General features: G+C 41.2%; 1 protein-coding gene across 1 annotated transcript in view; it reads right to left on the reverse strand.

The window, feature by feature from the left end:
- Nucleotides 1-14,087: 14,087 nt before the first annotated feature.
- Nucleotides 14,088-16,426, reverse strand: part of IPCEF1 (interaction protein for cytohesin exchange factors 1) — an 87,155-nt gene continuing 84,816 nt past the window's right edge. Inside the window, exon 12 of the transcript XR_013345661.1 lies at nucleotides 14,088-14,173. The gene's annotated coding sequence lies outside the window, so the exon portion shown is untranslated. The remainder of the gene's footprint in view (nucleotides 14,174-16,426) is intronic.

Genomic DNA, 16,426 nt, shown 5'->3' on the forward strand with positions numbered 1-16,426 from the left:
TGTTATAAAGTGTACTGTGATCAACTGATCTCTGGGTCCACTGAAGGTAGGACAAAAAGTAGTGGGCTTAATTTGCAGTAAGGGAGATTTAGGTTAGATATTAGAAGAAACATTTCAATTATAAGAGTAAATAAGCTCTGGAATAGGCTTCCAAGGGAGGTTGTGGAATCCCCATCATTGACTGTTTTTAACAATAGGTTGGACAAATACCTGTTGGGATGGTCTAGGTTTATTTGGTCTTGCCTCAACTCAGGGGGCTGGATTTGATGATATCTCAAGGTCCCTTGCAGCCCTATATTTTTATGATAATACAAGCCATAGACCCTAATAAGCCAGTATTGTCTGTTTGAGCTATATTATATCTTCTAGAAGGATATCCTTAAAGACTTCCAGTAATGGAGAATCCATCATGTCCCAAGGCAATCTGGTCCAATGATTAATTACCCTCACAGTGTAAAATCTGTGATTTATTGCTAGAATGAATTTGTCTAGCTGCCAACTATTAGATCTTGTAACAGCTTTCTTTTTTTTTTTTTTGGCTAGATCAAAGAGCTCTCTGCCATTATAGTCTCATTCTCATATAGGTGCTTGTAGACTGTGATCAAGTCACCTCTTAATCTTCTCTTGAATACGCTAAATTGATCGAGCTTCTTAAGTCTTCCACTAGGAGGTATTTTTCCAGACTTGTAATCATGCATATAGCTCTTTTCTGAACCATTCCAATTTTTCAACATCTTTTTTGAAATGTGGACACCAGATAAGAAAATGTTATTCCAGCAGGAGTCACACTAATTCTGTATAATAAGGTAATACCACATCCCTATCCTACTTGATATTCCCTTGCTTATGCATCCCAACATCGTGTTCACCCCTCTTAGCTATATCATCACACTGGAAGCTCATGTTCAGTCGACTCTCTACCTCTAAGTCCTTCCTAGTGTCACTGTACTCCATGACACAGTCCCCCATCTTGTAAGAGTGATCTACATTCATTATTCTTATATGTATGCCCATGGCCTTACCAAGCAATCCATACTGGTGTATGTGCTTGGCTGTATTCAGCACTAGGTTACTGATTCATGCTGGACTAAAAACAATAAAAGTCAATGAATCATTGACAAAAAATGGAAATATTCTTAAAATGTCATTTTTCCACCATTTTTGCATATCACTCCAGTAGTGGTAGACTCAATGATTTCTAGTCAGTTTCACTTTCTGGTTCTCTTGCACTAGAACAATGCTGCACTATGGCAAATGCCACAGGGAAATATTTAAAAAGTAATTTATGATATTTTGCTCACATTTTATTTTAAACTAAAATCTAGGTTTGGGGTCTGAACTACCTGGAGTATCTCCTTAATAATGTAAAGGCTCTCTTTCCTCTAAAAACAAGTCACGTATTGAAGTTACTGCCCACCACTTCAGCAGCCAATAAACTGTAGAATGTATTCCTACATTACTACATAAATAGCTAGTACATATTGACAATGCAAACTGTAGTAAGTTTATTGGGCCAAATTCACCACTGACATAACAAGGGACAACATAATCAAAGTCAACGGATTTAAATCACGTTCCATAAGCTGGGAATTTAACTCTTTTTTATTAGTTGAGCCAGCACAAGCCAATATAATAATTACATACATTTTGCCAAAGATTGGTTTGAATTCCTCAATTCTTAAAAAATAGCTGGAGGATATAAATGATGGAAAAACACCGGAGGAAAAAAATGTTAAAGTATTGGACCAAGGGAAACTTGGACAGTCATTTTAAATTTAAAATCTCTATTACAATAAAGCTAATAGATTGAACAGAGGTTATAGATTGCATATGTATGTTTGTTACTACTACTTTTAAGACTATTTATATACTAAAAGATTGCCTTTCCTCCAAAAAAGGATGTTTTTCTTTTTAAGATTACATGGCATCTGAATTCCAAGGACTGACACAATGATAAGAAAGAAATTTAGGTAAAGTGCTACCATTTTTTATAAGAAAAATATACATATGGTGTGATAATGAGCTGCTTGCAGACATGGAGACCCTATGTAATTATCACCACTCGGTGGCCCACCGTTCAAATTGCTCCTCCAGCAGTGACACACTAGCTTCTGCATTACCAAGAGATAATGTCATTGCACACACACTGATCCATCACAAGTTATCATTTACAGTTGGCCATCTTTTACATTTGACTGGCTTCTGGATACCGTGGCCTAAGTTGACATGGCATGCAAAAAGTAAAAAAGCCACATGCGAAGTTGCAGCACATCAGAAGTTAATGCAATTCATTCTTGTAAAGGAGGATCACCTGATCAACATCATGATGGATCAGTATATCTCTAAGGCCCTTTGTTACTATTACCTATCTAGTCATTTATAAACCTCCGGATTATTTTGTACTGGATTGCTTTTTTAATGGTGGTGCCAGAATATACAAACATGTTATTCTGTATTGTAATGTTCTTGCATATGAGATACAATTAGGTTTACAAATAAAGAAAAATAATTAAACCAGAAAATCTTGTGCATTTCTCTAGGAACACTGTCAATTAGAGTGAGTAAATGCTCAAAAGAAAGTACTCACTATTACAGAGATTGAGAAACCTGAATATTCATAGGACTTCATTAAATACTAAGAAACATTTTGGGTTACACATCATAGAATCATAGAATATCAGGGTTGGAAGGGACGTCAGGAGGTCATCTAGTCCAACCCCCAACTAAATCATCCCAGCCAGGGCTTTGTCAAGCCTGACCTTAAACTTCTAAGAAAGGAGATTCCACCACCTCCCTAGGTAATGCATTCCAGTGTTTCACCACCCTCCTAGTGAAAAAGTTTTTCCTAATATCCAACCTAAACCTCCCCCACTGCAACTTGAGACCATTACTCCTTGTTCTGCCATCTGCTACCACTGAGAACAGTCTAGATCCACCCTCTTTGGAACCCCCTTTCAGGTAGTTGAAAACACCTATCAAAGCCCCCCTCATTCTTCTCTTCTGTAGACTAAACAATCCCAGTTCCCTCAGCCTCTCCTCATAACTCATGTGTTCCAGTCCCCTAATCATTTTTGTTGCCCTCCGCTGGACTCTTTCCAATTTTTCCACATCCTTCTTGTCGTGTGGGGCCCAAAACTGGACACAGTACTCCAGATGAAGCCTCACCAATGTCGAATAGAGGGGAACGATCACGTCCCTCGATCTGCTGGCAATGCCCCTACTTATACATCCCAAAATGCCATTGACCTTGGCAACAAGGGCACACTGTTGACTCATAACCAGCTTCTCGTCCACTGTCTCCCCTAGGTCCTTTTCTGCAGAACTGCTGCCTAGCCATTCAGTCCCTAGTCTGTAGTGGTGCGTGGGATTCTTCTGTCCTAAGTGCAGGACTCTGCACTTGTTGAACCTCATCAGATTTCTTTTGACCCAATCCTCTAATTTGTCTAGGTCCCTTTGTATCCTATCCCTACCCTCCAGGGTATCTACCTCTTCTCCCAGTTTAGTGTCATCTGCAAAATTGCTGAGGGTGCAGTCCACACCATCCTCCAGATCATTAATGAAGGTATCGAACAAAACTGGCCCCAGGACCGACCCCTGGGGCACTCCACTTGATACTGGCTGCCAACTAGACATGGAGCCATTGATCACTACCCGTTAAGCCAGATAATCTAGCCAGCTTTCTATCCACCTTATAGTCCATTCATCCAGCCCACACTTCTTTAATTTACTGGCAAGAATCCTGTGGGAGACTGAGTCAAAAGCTTTTCTAAAGTCAAGGAACAACACGTCCACTGCTTTCCCCTGATCCACAGAGCCAGTTATCTCGTCATAGAAGGCAATTAGAATAGTCAGGCATGACTTGCCCTTGGTGAATCCATATTATTGGATATGATTGTCAGTATCATCTGAATTTCCTTGGAGTGCAATGCAATAGCAGAAGTACTGTGATGCCCAGAGGAATAACTTCTAACATCACTTTCTCTGCACACACCAAAATATTGAAGGTCATCATTCCATCCCCATTCTTTTTGCAAAGGTCCCATTGTTAACAATGGGAGTTCCCAGACCAGGATGAAGGCAACATATGGCTCTAAGGAAATGTGAGGTACAAGAAAGGAAAAGTGGTTTTACACCAATGTGAAGATCACGGGTGACAGTTATCCTAGTTTACACAAATGCTATCACATTTACCAAGACAACTACTATATGGGGATATTTACATCTGTGGAATATCAACAAATACATGTAATTTTAAAAGCAGTAGCACAGTTCCAATCCCTCATTGTTACTTCAGAAAGGTGAGACTATAGAAACAAAGGCACACAACAAATGATGTGAGCAAATCATTGAAAACTACGACTTGCAGGGACTAGATGGTTCCCAGATCTTCAGGGCGGCCTGTTTGGAGCTAAGTGCAGCTTGGAGTTCACGGAAGGAGAGAGCTACAAAGGTGACTGTAAGTGACCTTTATGGTTTCATGATGCTTTGGCCACTGGAAAAAATTGCAAATATATTGTTCTTGTGGAGAATTCAAAAAACTGCTCAGATTTTTAGACTGGGCAGGGGACTAGGCTAAACATATAAATACATGCTTGAATTAGCATTCAGCCAAAACAGTATAAATAGTTTCTGATTCACTCCATTCTTCAGATGAAAATGCTTGACATTTAATAACTGGAAATAGAATTGGGAAGGGGGCAGGAAAATGTTTCAGTAAAAGGGCAGAGGGGCAGGTTAGAAACTTTTGGGTAAAAACTAGGAGATCAAAGAGCTGATCTGGCTATCTGATTTAGAGGTTTCTATAGTATCTGCAATTGTAATTGCTATTTCCAATCAATTATCAGTTCCCACCATGAGGACAGTATCCAGTTCTAGAAGATGTAGATAAATATTGTTATATAAGCCAGTGGCTCAAGTCAGTCAGTAGTGCACTCTTTTATAACATCTGTTGGACCAGGGAATCTTCTGGAATACTACCAAACACTCTGAGAGAATAGTGAAAACCATTTGTCTAGGTCTGAATCACTGCTGGAGAAATGAGTCAGGTTTCTTTTGAAAGTAATTGCTCATATTTTTATATGAATTCCCCAAACAGACCGACTGAGCTTTGGACAGAGTGATATGGGGTTTAACATACTGAAATTAGTGCACCAGAAGAGCCAAAAGCTTTACAGTTATCAGAGGAAATGAGATTTGAAGACTAACTCCTGCTCTTGTCAGATTCTTTTCAGAGAGAGACACCAGGGGCCAGATTCTGATCTCACATGTGTCAACAACAAGTCATTCAGTTGAACTCAGTGGAGTGAAAGTGATAAAGTCAGCATCAGGCTCAAGAGCCTCACATTTTGCAGCTGTGGAGTGGGTATAAATATAAAGAAAGTGGGAAAAGTTACACCCAGAAAGCCCCAGGATTTGGGCTAGGCTGGCTCCTCAGCAAATCCTCCTTGTCCCATACAACAATGCACAAGTGGGAGTCTAAACAGGAAATCTTCTTGACATGTTCTCTCACTCTGTTCCACCACAACATGCTCTCTGGGAAGCGCAGTGTGTGGTAGACTAATCAGGCAGACCACAAAAGAAGCTGCTTAAAAGCCCATCCCCAAGATCCGAGAAACTTATATTGCCACCCCTTTCTGCCCCCGTCTGTCTGGGTGCTTATATAATCCTCATCACTGTATCATTTGAATGCCCCACAATTACGAATGGATTTTTATCTTCACTGCAACCCTATGGGATGGGCAAGTATTATCTCCTTTTTACAGTTGGAGAATTGAGACACTGGATAGATGGCATGACTTGACCAAGGTCACACAAGTAGTCTGTGGCTGAGCTGGAAATTTAATCCAGGTCTCCTGAATCCCAGTTCGGTATCCTATCCATTAAGCCATCCTTCCCATCACATGCAGATCTCTTACACTGTGTGTATGTGGGGGCGGGGGGGGGAGTTAGTTACAGTACTTTGTACCATAAGCTTGATTGCTCTGGGATGAGATCAATATACTTTGCAGCTGCTCCAAACTCTTCCCCCAACCAGCTGCCATGCAGTGGCTCCTTAGCTGTTACCAAATTTCTGCCTTGGTCTACACTACAGAATTACTTCGGTATAACTACATGGTGCAGGGGTGTGAGTGACGTAGTTATACAAAACTAAATGCTGGTGTAGAGAATACTCTGTCGGCAGGAGAGCGTCTCCTGCTGACTTAGCTACTGCCTCTCTGAGGTGGATCAACTAATCCAACAGGAGCTCTCTCCATCGGCTTAGAGCATCTTCATTAAAGTGTTACAGCAGCACAGCTGCATTGGGGCAGCTGCACCAATGCTGCATTTTAAATGTAGACAAGCCCTTTGCAACAGTTAGATTATAAGGCAGCAGGATGCTGATGTAGATAAAGCCCCAGGTTCCTACTCAGGTAGGTTTTCTGTGATTTTCCTCTGATCAGCATCATGCTGCAGAAAGGAGCATGCGCCCCCTAGTTGGAGAGTTCAGCCAAACACTCAAGCAGCCATGGATATAGAAAGTGACTGAATTGATCCTATCCTTAGCTCCAAATCACAAAAACATTCCCATCTGGAAAATCTACCAGCCTCAAACTATATTCCTGCCTGATAAACTTTACCTAGAATAAATATCATTGATTAGAGACAGGACTCACAAAAACCAATTTGCAATATAAACACACAAAGATAGCAAAAGCCGCAGATTATCTACAGATGCAATCTGCCCCTCACCCTGCACTCAGAAAGCTTTCAAGCTCCCAGTATTGGACAAGAGTCAGGTGGGAGAGCCTTAAAACCTCCAAACAATGAAGCAAGTCCAAGTCATCCTTCTTCAAGGCCATTTGGGCTGCTAGAGTTAAAAATAACATTTTAAAGCTAGTTCTATCATCTGTACAACTTCTATCCAACAAAGATGCATGTTACTGTCCTGCCTCTCTTGTGTTAGTAGGGTGAGAGGGGATAGAACTGTCTGTACACTCCACAGAGCCACAGGGAGGGCACAGACAGGTCAGGCTCCATAAGAGAGCGCCACACCTGAGACACTGGGAAACCAGGTGCCAGCCCTTGCCAGGGCTTTAGGCTCAGCCGAGCACTGACAAATTCATTGCTGGAAACCAGTCTGTTTCACCTGCATGTTAGTATGGTTAAGATGGATATTGCACTTGTAACAATGGGTTTAGTGTTTAGACTTTATGAAATGCTTGGACGTTGTTGCATGCATTAATCTCACTTAAAATATTTTTATCACATGCTATTAGGTAATATTTACATTTTTGCTTTATAACTGTAAAAAAATGTTTGCTCTAGAATCAGACGAACACACACACACACACACTAACAGAGCGCGTCTGAAAAGGACCGGGTTAATCAGCACTCTGACCCCTTATATGTCCCTGGACTCAGGAGGCTGTGTTGAGCAGCACTTCCAAGCTGCCACCCTCATATGCCCCAAGTTCAGCACATCCCTAAACCCACTTTCACGTTACAATTGCACTGGTAGTAACCCACCTGATGAGCAAACCCCACAGGATTTTTGGGTGCTGCAGGGATTTTTAGCTTAGGTACGAGAAGTGTTGCTGCAGAGTGAATGGGGAAGCCAAAAAACATCCACGAGAGAGAGAGAAGCAACCAGCTTAATCATGAAAGTTATTTATTGCCAGGTAATAACCATACAAGGGGAGCCAAACAAACAAAACAGTTATAATATTAAATCTAACTTAAATTTGATTATAAAAGTCAGGTTTAGAAAACTATAACTGATCACACAACTCAGGGTCAGAAGGTCATACCTACAGAGAGAGAGTGAGAGCTGGGTTCTCACCACGCCGTGAAACTTGAATCGATCGGGGGTCCCAGGTGGAGGTGGTAGCTGAGGGTCTGGAGTGCTGGAGACAGGCAAAGCTCCCAGCACAATCAGTCAGGAGAAGATGAAGTCCCAATGGAACTGATGCAGATTTTGGATCCAGGCATCAGAGCACTTACTTGAGCATTGGTAGGGGTTTTTGTAGGCAAAGAACAGTGGTTCAAGGGAGAACCCTAGATTCATTTATGGGTAAACTGATGGCTCAAGGAAATATACTAAAGTTGTTTTGTTCAGGCTAGATAAGGGGGTGGAAAAATTTTTTGGCTCAAGGGCCACATTGGGGTTGCGAAACGGTATGGAGGGCCAGGTAGGGAAGGCTGTGCCTCCCCAAACAGCCTGGCACCCACCCCCATCTACCCCCTCCCACTTCCTGCCCCCTGACTGCCCCCCTCAGAACCCCCGACCCATCCACCCCCCCTTGCTCCTTGTCCCCTGACTGCCCCCTCCCGGGACCCCCCGCCCCTAACCGCACCCCTGGGACCCCACCCCCTATCCAACCTCCCCCGCTCCCTGTCTCCTGACCACCACCCCCCAAACTTCCACCCCATCCAACTGCCCCTGTCCCCTGAGTGCCCCCCGGGGCCTCCTGCCCCTTATCCAACCTCCCCCCTTACCCTTACCATGCCGCTCAGTGCGGCAGGATAGGCTTATTTGAAAGCCTGGGAGGTGGGTGGGCACAAGCTGTTCTGCCCGCAAGGCGGCATTGCTGAGGGGGAGGGGCTGGGGGTGAGCCTCCCCAACCGGGAGCTCAGGGGCTGGGTAGGACGGTCCTGCGGGCTGGATGTGGCTCGTGGGCCATAGTTTGCCCACCCTTGGGCTAGACAATAGGAACTGCTCATTCCTGACTATGGGTGATGTTCCTTCGAGGGAGCTAACAATACAATTAGGCAGCTTCAGTATTTTGGATTCCAATAAAGGATTTATTATTAGAATTGGTCTGATAACTACTGAGCTGGATGTGTGCAGGCATGGGTTCGTTAACATCTGGAGCAGAAATCCCCCATCATGCAGTGCTTCCCTGCTTTTCTGGTCCCAGAGTTCAGTGAGGTTCCTGCCTTGGAATCTCTGTTCTCCATTCTCTATGCTAATGGGATGCCTCCCTGTCCCATCCTTGATGCAAATGAGGCACAGGGAGTTTCCTTAATCCTGTCACCCTTGTTCAGAGAGGTTTAGGTGTGTCTCCCACTGCCTTTTCATTGTTTTTTGTAAGTCTTTCTTCTGCTCAGCTTTGGTTCAAGTAGGGGAGGGGGGGAGAGATCTTTCATGAGTCAGACAGTCTGGGTACTGTGCCCTGGTTCCCCAACAACATAGAGCTGATAGGTAACAAGCTCACAAGAAAGGAAGCATTAAGGTGACGTAACGTGAAGCTCAGCTTGATCCTTCATGCTGACTGCTGGAGTTTCAAATAACATACTCAGAGCCAAATGTTTGTGATCAACCCACCCAGCAGCACAGAAAATAAATACATGTCTTTGGTAAAACTGCAATAACAAATTCAAGGAAATCACACTCTGCTCACTGATGTTTCTTGAGCAAGGAGAGAGGCTAAATTAACTGTGTGTGTCAGTCAGTTCTACTTCGTACCCTTGTTCTTACATGGACAGAGTTGTTTTACAAGCCATTCCTTCCTATATCCTCAAAGCCCATCTAATTTCCTGAAGACTGCGGAAACCATGTTTCCTTGGTAAGCAAGCTATGTGGGTCTCTCAGTCACAGCAAGCTATCATTTGTGTCACTCTCAGAGGCTCTGAGTTGTGTCTGCATAGACGGGATGTGAGCATTCTAGAACTGCCCAAGCCAAAAGTATTAGCAACATAATTCAGCATTTTACAGTATAAGAAAATGGGGTTCAAATCACAGGCTGATTGAATTTGAATTCCCTTTGCTTGTCATCATGCAAGCAGGAGAATTTCCAGACTGAATAATAATACAGAGTCAATAGCAACTGACAAGCTGCCTCAACGTGAAATAGAAAACAAAGGCCACACACGCAGACAATGAAAGTAATGCACATTTTTTCTAGTTATGTGCAACATTGTGTATGGTTTCTGTTGGCACAATCCCCCCATTGCAGGGTTGAATGCTGCTCTCCTTCAGCAGAACTCTGCTGGGTGGACAGCAGTGGCAACATTGCCTTCACCACTCATGCAGTTTCTGTCACCACGTACTAGCAGGAGCGAATATAATTCACTGTCTTTAAGAAGACTGAGAATAAAAAAATGCAGCTTGATCTACAAAGAGAGCAGTACTTGAAGTGCCATAAGGAAAGATGGTTTTGTGGTAACAACAGGGGATTATGATTCAGGACTGCTGAATTCTATTCCTAACTCTGCCATAGACGTCCTGTGTGACCTTGGGAAAGTCACTTCTATTCTTTAAGCATAAGTTTCCCAATTTGTAAAAGGGGAAATTTCCCTACCTCAAGGAGAGATTTGCAAGGATAGGTTCATTAATGTTTGTGAGGTGCTCCGCTACTGCCTTGAATAATGCCATAGAAAAGTCTATAAACACAATATTTGAAGGGCACATTGCTTGCTCAGACCAACTTCCTCACAAGTTCATAACTTTGATAATTTCTAACCAATTTTGCTAAGTGCAGTAAGGGGGATACCGCATATGTGCTAAATTTCATATTTCAAATCACAGCTGGGTTTTAAGCTATTTGTAGGAAGAAAAAATGTAGCATATTTTTAGAATGGGAAGAGTGTATTTTTATCCATGCTCTCAGTAACTTAAAAGCAGTTGGATTCAGCTTGCTTAAACTTTCACCAAAAAAAAAAATCGTTTTTGGGACTGAGACAAAGCATGGAGTATCTCAGAATAAAAAGGCAAATGTTTTGGGAAGTTCTGACGTGTTGTGAGAAAACTGTGTATTATAACAGAAACAACACAGCTACTCTCACAATAGCATTTGCTACCTATGAGCAAAATAGGTAAGGGAGAGAAAATAATTATGTATAAGAATGTAAGTGAGGGACCATATATTTCCGTACCAGTTAATACCTTAACTAGACTTGAAGTCTGTTAGATAATACAATGGTGTGTTTTGTGGAGCTTCTGATGTCATTTCTACAGTTAGCTAGGATTGACTAATATTTCAAAATCATTTTTCTAGCCCTTTAAAAATTATTAGTAGATTCTAAAATACAGAATTGCTTAGATATGTATTAGTGCCCTTGCATTGATATTTGCTTGTACCAACTTAATATATGGAAGCAACAACAACAAAAAACCAAGGAGAGCCAAACAACCTTCATAAGGCGTCTAACAAAATCAAGCTTCTGTCATGAAGATAGATAATGTTATACCATTTAATTATTAGGCACCAACTTCTTGTTTAAGCCACTGCACATAATGGATGTGCCTGAATCAAGTTTGTTGAATGACAAGGGCCTCATCCCGAAAAAAGCTCCACCTCGAGTGCTCCAATACAGAGGTCTACTGGGATTCCATGTGGCAAAGAGTCTGCCTGCCTGGACTTCTTGCAGGATCAGGGCCTAACTTAGCCGTTTACGTGGCACATAGCAGAAGCATAACTGACATACAGCTTGCATAACATGTTTTTGTGCCGGGGAAAGTGAGTTGGCCAACTGACGTACACGGTTACTATAATTAGGTTTCAGTGCTCAAGTTCAAGTACCTATAGATGTGACAATGGTTTTTGTGCATAATGCCAAGACTTTCAGTGATGCAATAAAAATACAGATGGGAAAATATAAAGATATAAAAAGGAAAAAAAAATCATTAAGTCCTATGAATGAGCTCATTGCATTATTACTTCACTTGCAATATCACTAAAAGCCAGCAGGCTGTGCATGTGCACTAGTTTTCTTAATTAAAAAACCCTACTATTTGATAAAGCTATCATAAAGCTGCCTTTTCCCAAAGGCAATCAAAAGGTAGTTTTAGCCCAAAACATTGTCACCTGCTTTCCTTTGTTTTATTCAAATGTAATAAGGGAACATAGGCTGAGGATCTTGCCCAATAACCATAGATTACTGTGATATATACAGAATGATACACACATACACACATTTTATGTATATATAACACAGTCTCCCACATATTTAAACCTTTTAGTTACAGATAAGATACATGCCCAGATCAAAGAGTTCCCTTCATTTACATTCTTACAAAAATAAGTTGATGAGCAGTTACACTTTATGCCACCAAAGGACAGTGTAACCTAAAAAACTGACTCGAAAGGAGGAAATGGAGAAGACTTAAGTTTGCTTCATAACAGTGTATGACGAGGATCTGGAGGAAGGATATTTCCCATGCTGCTGCATGTGTTGCCTTTTTAAAGTGAAGTGAAATTTCCCTTATGCAGCTCCCATCACCTTTATTATTTTATTTGGGTAAAAAGAGCTGCCTGGCCGTGCTACATATATGAAAATGTAAACACATCACATGTCTTTCAAGGACGTTCATTTGGCATGAGGTGTCTTTCTTTAGGAACAGATACAGCAGCCAGTTCAGGGGACTGTTTCAGCCAGGCTGTTCCAAAAAGTACATTCTCTCCCAGAGTGCAAGGCATTTTTCAAAATAGCCATTCACAGAAACTTCCTGATTCTAAAAAAACAGGCTTTGAAATAATAATCCCCAAGTAAATGTGCCTGTCTTAAGAATGTGCCTGTTTTTTATGTTACTGTTAGGTTTGTTTTGGGGTTTTTTTTCAAAACCAATTTGGAAAAAAAACAAAAGTCTGAGTTAAGAATTCTGTCTTGCATGTTTAACACAGAAGTGTCAATGTAAGAGGCTAGTTCCCCTTGGCTACATGCATGTCATGTCCCCTAAACTTAGGAGTTACATGCATGCATGCACTAAGAGGCAAAAAAATTAGTACTGAGCACACTTATAGCACTTTAAATTTTAAAATACTGAACAAATATTAACTTAGCTAGCTAGTAAGCACCAGACTGGGGCTCAGAAGATCTTAGTTCTGTTCCTAACTCTGCCACTGGTCTATTGGGTGACCTTGGGCAATTCACTTCATTGCTCTGTGCCTTAGTTTCCCTAACTGTAAAAAGAGGATAATGATACTGCCCTTCTTGGTAAAGTGCTTTCAGATCTATTATTATTATGCATGTGTGTAACTTTATTCATGTGAGTCATTCCATTGACTTCTCATGGGTGAAGTTACTCACCTGTGTAAGTGTCCACAAGACTGGGAATTAATCAATCTTCACATCACCATATGAGGTAGATAAGTGTTTATGTATCTTCATTTTACAGCCGGAGAAAAGTGAGACAGGAAGGATAACTTGTGAGTGCAGCTACAGTAACCTGTTCAAGGCCACACAATATCTGGGACAGAGTGAGCATTAGCACTCAGATGATTCCTAAGTTCTTGACCAATCTACTAATGCAAAACAAATTTTCTTGGAGAAAATTTACCCCTGTGCAGATGGCCCACAAAAAAGCTCATGTTCACGTAACTCCTCAAAATAGGGTTTAAGTGGAATATTAGTGGCACGTCAACTTGGTAGTGCCCCCATGCAGAGGGGGAATTTCACTTTAATAGTAAGCCCTTCTGTTTAAAGGGCCCATGTAAAAAAGAAAGCAAGATTTCTAATTTCAGTGGATGGGAACAGAGTAAACTGCAGAACTTGCTGAGAGTTCAAGGAAATCATGACTGACATTTCAAAGTTTATCTTCTTTCTACATGTCCCACATAAAACAGGAAATACCACTTTGGCCCTACCACTAGAAGAAAACCGCTCCATTTCCCGTTATTAGAGTTTAGCTTTTCTCATAAATGACACATACTGCCATTGCAATTGGTCACTCTTGAGCCACACAAAAAATCTTCCCATACAGTACAGGGAAACTCCTCCTGCGGAAATGCCTTACAGTTAGAGATGGATTTTATCAAAAAATAAATTGGTATACCAAATATACAGTATTATATTCACACCCATGCCCATATATATAGACCTGATACCCATGCGATAAATTGCATTTATCTTCCACATTGATTTACCTGAACTCTGCCCATTAACTTCTCCAATCAGCATTAATTCCAAAACTCTGAGTAGATTTAAATTAGCTCCATTATCACACATACACATACTTCAACATACTGCCACAAAAACATTTCCTTTCCCCCTAAATGGTAGGATTTTCTCCCCCCCAAAATGACGTTTGTCTGCGGCACAAGGCTGTCGCCATTCAGTCCTGGACCAATGACAACTTTTCCGTCCACTCTCTGATGAAATCATTACAGCTAGAAATGACGCTCTGGGATTCTCTCCCATCTCAGTGGATGACAGCATTCACGTCTAGTCCTTGTAGCTTCTGAGCTCTGGAACACTGAAATAGAGAGACATCCTTGATTTACAGAAAAGCCATTAAAAATGGATTTTAGAAATGACTAAAATGGTTAAGTTCTACTTTTCCAATCACTCCAAGATCTGTACAGCCGGACTCCCTGTACTAATGTAGAGATGGGCCTTACAGACAAAGAAATAACAACAAAGCTTTTTATTTTCTCTCTCTCTCTCTCGCGCGCACACACTTAATTCTAAAACATTTCTAACTAAGTTCTCCTGAATAATATATGAAACAACACACATGTATGCGGTAATATAATGGCACCCATTTAGCACCATGTGTATTTCACATTTTAGAGTAATGCTGCCATTTGGAATTCATGCCCAAAACCTTTTATACAAACACAATTGATGGCAAACACCACTGAGCAGAGAACATGGTGCTCAGTGCTCTCTTGTATTGATGTGATTAACAGTTACATATACCTCTTGTGTACATCTATTTACATAGAATTCATCCCCTCCTGTATCTCCTCTCACTCTGACTTAGAAATCTGAGATTTTTGAGCTGTTTTTGCTGCAATTATTTCAGCATCTGACAGTAGAGTTATTTATCAGCTAAGAAGATTGGAATGTTTTCCCTTAATGAAAAATATGTTCTTTTATTCTGATGCTATCTTCACTTCACATGCTCCATGCTTTCTATTCCCTTCATGTCTGGGAGGCCTCAAAACTATCTGAAGAGGCAGGAGATGAGTTCTGATTGCTGCACTTATAGGTACAGTAAATTTACTTTTTCAGACAGGAGTTTTTTGCCTGAGATATTAGCTACTTTAAAGTTACCCCATGCTGAGAATTCTCTGTTCTATTTTAAGTAAAAGTGATGTGACCCACTCTCTGCTAGTTGCGGAAACGTCAATAGTTCAAAAATTTATTGGCCAGCTAACAGGGCAGTATTCCAAAACTATTTCAGGCTACATGACCCTGTTACAACCAATTGTACTGCGTTTGTCAATCCAAGGACATTGTTGCATCGCTATATATTATACAAGACATACACACATCTACAAATACACACGTGCATATGCATGCATTCACACTGAGAGTAAGAGAATATGAATCACTGGGCCAAACTCTGCTCTCATTTGCACAGTGTAAATCTATTTCAACCAGTGGAGTTACTCCAGGTTTGCAAGGGTCTGAGGGCTCATCACTGCTGCTGCTGATCACTCTGGCCCTGGTTCAGAAAAGCTCTGGAGCATGTGGGCAGTGGAGGTGTTTAAAGTTAAGCACATGGGAAAGCAAACAGCAGCTTGCAAGACCAACCCCCAAATGACTGAAATTTGGCCTTCATTTATTTATTGATTGTTTAGCACTAACAACAGGTTTAAATTGACCCCAGAGATTAATCCCCAAGTTGGTATCTCATGAGGATACCACAAATGGGTTAAGTAATTATTTGATCTAATGCCAAATACATGGGCAGAGATCCCTCTTCATTTCCACATCTCTTCATTTTCACATTTAATCATGTAGTTCTCATTTCGGGAGGCATCTCATCCAGGCATCAGACAATTGGATTTTCCCACCTTCTAGAGGTTTTGCTGGAAATGATGCAAGATAACAAAAAAACACTCCATTTGCTGTTATTAGAGTTTAGTTTTTCTCATAAATGACACATACTGCCATTGCAATTGATCACTCTTGAGCCACACAAAAAATCTTCCCATACAGTGCAGGGAGACTCCTCCTGTGGAAATGCCTTACATTTCAAGAGATGGATTTTATCAAAAAATAAGTTGGTATACCAAATATACAGTATTATATTCACACCCATGCCCATATATGTAGACATGATACCCAGGCAACAAACTGCATTTATCTTCCACATTTGACTGATTTACCTGCACTCTGCCCATTAACTTCTCCAGTCAGCATTAATTCCAAAACTCTGAGTAGATTTAAATCAGCTCCATTACCACACATATACGCACTTCAACAATCTGCCACAAAAATGTTTCCTTTCCCCCCAAATGGTAGGATTCCCCCCTCCCCCCCAACCATGACATCTGTCTGCGGCACAAGGCTGTCATCATTCAGTCCTGGACCAATGACAACTTTTCAGTCCACTCTCTGGTGGAATCATTACAGCTAGTAAAATAAAAAAAGAAAAAAAAATGTTACAGGTGAAAAAATATATACACAGATAAGTCAGCCATGAGACGCTAATTAGTAGATAAATGTCTTTCTTCACTAGAGTCTGTACTGCTATAAAGCCAACAATTTAATTCTC

This window comes from Eretmochelys imbricata, chromosome 3 (genome assembly GCF_965152235.1).
Source record: "Eretmochelys imbricata isolate rEreImb1 chromosome 3, rEreImb1.hap1, whole genome shotgun sequence".
NCBI classification, from domain to species: Eukaryota; Metazoa; Chordata; order Testudines; family Cheloniidae; genus Eretmochelys; species Eretmochelys imbricata.